The following is a 3,849-nucleotide window of genomic DNA, read 5'->3' as shown; positions in this document are numbered from 1 at the left end:
GCTGTTACTGAATTATACCTTTTATTTGTTGCATACTTGAAGTTCCCTCTAAGCCTCTGTGAGTGCCTCTAAGTATGTACAGAGTGTCTTTAATTCAGTCACACATAACTGCAATTCAATGTTGTGCAAATAATTCCATGACCACCACCAGGAGTAAACAATCAACATCTCTGTGGCTGTGGGAAGAGACCTTTCTCAGGACATCTTGAAACCTGGCAGCACCGCTGATAATGCGGAGTGTTGCAAACCCTCATTGGATCATGCAAAAGGTGGACCCTCTTTCCCCTTCCACTGCTTTTCCCTAGTAAATAAAATATAATTGCACTCTTGGCGTTGCCCTGCAAGGCATGAGGGAGAAAGCTGGTTCAAATTTTAACGAAAAACTACCTAATCCACACTTCCCAATACCATGAAGGAACTAAACTGACTTTTCACACTTCTCAGAGCCATAGGCACCATCTCTGGGGGGCCCTGGATGCCAAGGTACCCACAAATATTTTACTGTGAGCGCCCAGCTGGACGACCCAATATGGTGCACGCAAAATGTCATATGGCGTGCCAAATGATGACTGGGCTCATCACAGCCACAGGAGAGTCTCACAGGGCCCATCACGCCCTCCAAAAACGCACCACTGGTCCCACCACACCATGTGACATCATGCGCACAACACAAATGATGTCACACACATGTGCCAGGTACCCACTTACTCAGATGCAAACCCTTTTTTCCTGTTAGTAAGGCTTGTTTTCTGAGAAAATATGAAGGCTATTTGGATAAAATCGCATCACATTTACTTGGGAGTAGTGATGGGTGGGCGGGTGCATTTTGGCTTCTATTTGCACCGTGATCATTGGAGTGCAATTCTAAGCACACTTACCGTATTTTCCACTCTATAAGACGCACCAGACCACAAGACGCACCTAGTTTTTGGAGGAGGAAAACAAGAAAAAAAATATTCTGAATCTCAGAAGCCGGAACAGCAAGAGGGATCACTGCGCAGCAAAAGCAGCAATCCCTCTTGCTGTTCTGGCTTCTGGGATAGCTGTGCAGCGTGCATTTGCTCCATAAGGCGCGCACACATTTCCCCTTACTTTTTAGAAGGGAAAAAGTGAGTCTTATAGAGCAAAAAATACGGTACTTACTTAGTAGCAAGTGCTACTAAACACAATGAGACTTCAACTACTTAGCAAACATACACAGGCTTGCACTGTAAAGGAATATACATAAGTGAACATACAAGTCCTGTTGACCCATATGGAAGTTATTTCCAAGGGAAGATATTCAGGACTGCAGTCACAATGATCCACTCCCCCCCCCCCTTGCTTTCGTTGGCTGAGATTTTGGCTGTGGACTTCAAACTAAGTACTGAGCTCTGAGTTTCACTTTCATTTCACATTTACCACAGCAGTTTAGTTTTAAGTTTCATTTCTCTTTCACTGTGTAGTCTCCTCCCATCTTTCCCTTATTGATTCCCTACCGATCTCCGCCCTTTCCTCTTCAGTTGAGGTGACCAGAACTGGACACAGTATTCCAAATGGCATTATAATATTGGCAGTCTATTCTTTTCCTACATGGGGAATAAGCCCTATTAAACTCACTGGATATTATTTCTGGATAGACAGGCTGATATAGGACTGCACTACTAAGAGAACACTTCCACACACAAAAGAACATCCCCTCATGAGGTTGTGCATTTATTGTTTGTCATCACGAGCCGTTTGCTTTACAAGATAGGACCACCTTGGTTGTTCGAAACCAAAGATACAGTGGTACCTCGCAAGACGAAAAACTCGCAAGACAAAAGGGTTTTTGGTTTTTTGAGTTGCTTCGCAAGACGAATTTCCCTATGGGCTTGCTTCGCAAGACGAAAACGTCTTGCAAGTTTGTTTCCTTTTTCTTAAAACCATTAATACAGTTGCGACTTGACTTCGAGGAGCAATTCATAGCACGCGGTGTGGTAGCCTTTTTTGAGGTTTTTGAAGACTTTGGTCATTTTTGAAGCTTTTCCAAAACTTTTCCGAAACCGTGCTTTGCAAGACGAAAAAATCGCAAGACGAAAAAACTTGCGGAACGAATTAATTTCGTCTTGCGAGGCACCACTGTACACTTTTTGGGGTGTGTAATCCTGTGGATTTAGATAGGGGAAAGCCTGACGGAATTTGTTAATATCCTTATAAGCACCATCCATATGCCCTTGTTTTCCCCACAAAGAACAGGTTCAACAAGTCCCTTCCAAAAGAGGCTTACAATCTAAATATAAGACACAGGAAACCAGCAGAGGGCAGGAAGGGAAACAGGAAGCAGTATTGAACATGGGAAGCTAACAAACATCTGAGGAAGCATAAACAGGATCAGGCTTTTAAGTGGAAGTTTCCCCCCCCCCCCCGAGATCCAATGCACAGAGTTTAGTGCTGAAATCTGATAACAGTTTTCATAAAACATAGGCGCTGATTGCTGCAATTATTAGGCGTGACCTGATCCGTTCTCTTTGTGTTTCTTAAAATGATGTGGAATAAACACCCTTGCAGCGAACTCCTGTACACGCCCAATACATTTTGGCACCCCAGGCGAACCACAAATGGGGTCCCCCCCCCATTGCACCTGGGAAGAAGGGGCGAGTGAAGTTCTACATCAGGAACAAGTGGAGAGTGGGGAGATAAAGATCTGCATCAGGAATAAGGGTGGGAGAAGACCAGCAGCACCTCATATTCATCCAGAGGCAGTAATATTATGTGATGAACAGTGGTATATAAATCAAATAAATAAACAAAGAAGTAAATAAAAATTAGGAGAAGATGCTGAGGGGACAGATCCGGCTCTAAAGAGCAAGTCACAGCTGTCACCTCCACCATGACAGTAGCAGCAGCAGCATTCCTTGCCAGCGCCTTTTCAGTACTGGCCCCAACTTGGTGGAACGCTCTGTCACAAGAGACTAGGGCCCTGCTGGACTTGACATCTTTCCATGGGGCCTGCAAGACAGAGCTGTTCTGCCTGGCCTTTGGTTTGGACTCAGTCTGACCCTTATGTTTCCCTCCCCTTATGGTTTTCACTTTTAAAATGAGGCTGCATTTTGAACTGCATTTTAATTCTTTTTCTTATGCTTTTATTGAAATGTTTTTGGTGTTAGCCGCCCTGAGCCCGGCTCTGGCCGGGGAGGGCAGGGTATAAATAAAATTTATTATTAGTAGTATTAATGGCTGAATCTGCTGCCCCTGTGACTCCTGCTGCCTGAGGCAGTTGCCTCACTTTGTCTCATGGGTGGGCCGCCCGGATTACCCACCCACTTAGACACATACCGAATCGACATTTTTGTGCAGCAACACCCTGTCATTTCTGTCCGCCCCTACGGAAGCCATGCAAGCGCTGGTTCGAGAGCGCTGCAATCCTCTCTCCCGGGGTCTCCTCTTAGCAGGCGGGGCGGGGCCAGACGGAATCGTCACGGCGCGAGGCTACGCGATTCGCGAGGCGGCCCTCCGATTGGCCGCGGGGTTCTGCTTCTATTCCTCTTGCTCCTCCCACTCGCCGCCCCCTCCCACCACACACGCTCCTCCCTCTCCCCCGTCTCTTCTCCTTTCCGTTCGCGCCAGTCAGAGCGAGGGAAGGAGGGGGCGGAGCGTCGCGTCTTGACCTGCGCAGTAGAGACTTTCTCTCCCTCCCTCCCCCCGCCCTCCGCGGGCACGCAGGCCCTCACGCACTCCCTCAGGCCGCCGCCATCGCAGGCTCCTCAGCGAGCGCCTCAGGTTTCCTGCTCGGTGACGGAGGGCCATGAGCGGCAGCGGCGGCTCCTGACGGCGGCGCCGCTGAGCCCGCCTCGCTCGCTCGCTCCTCCTCCTCCCTTCGCGCCGAGG

This window comes from Podarcis muralis, chromosome 8 (assembly GCF_964188315.1).
Source record: "Podarcis muralis chromosome 8, rPodMur119.hap1.1, whole genome shotgun sequence".
Lineage (NCBI taxonomy): Eukaryota > Metazoa > Chordata > Lepidosauria > Squamata > Lacertidae > Podarcis > Podarcis muralis.
The sequence above is the reverse complement of the archived record's forward strand: the minus strand, read 5'-3'. Positions refer to the sequence as shown.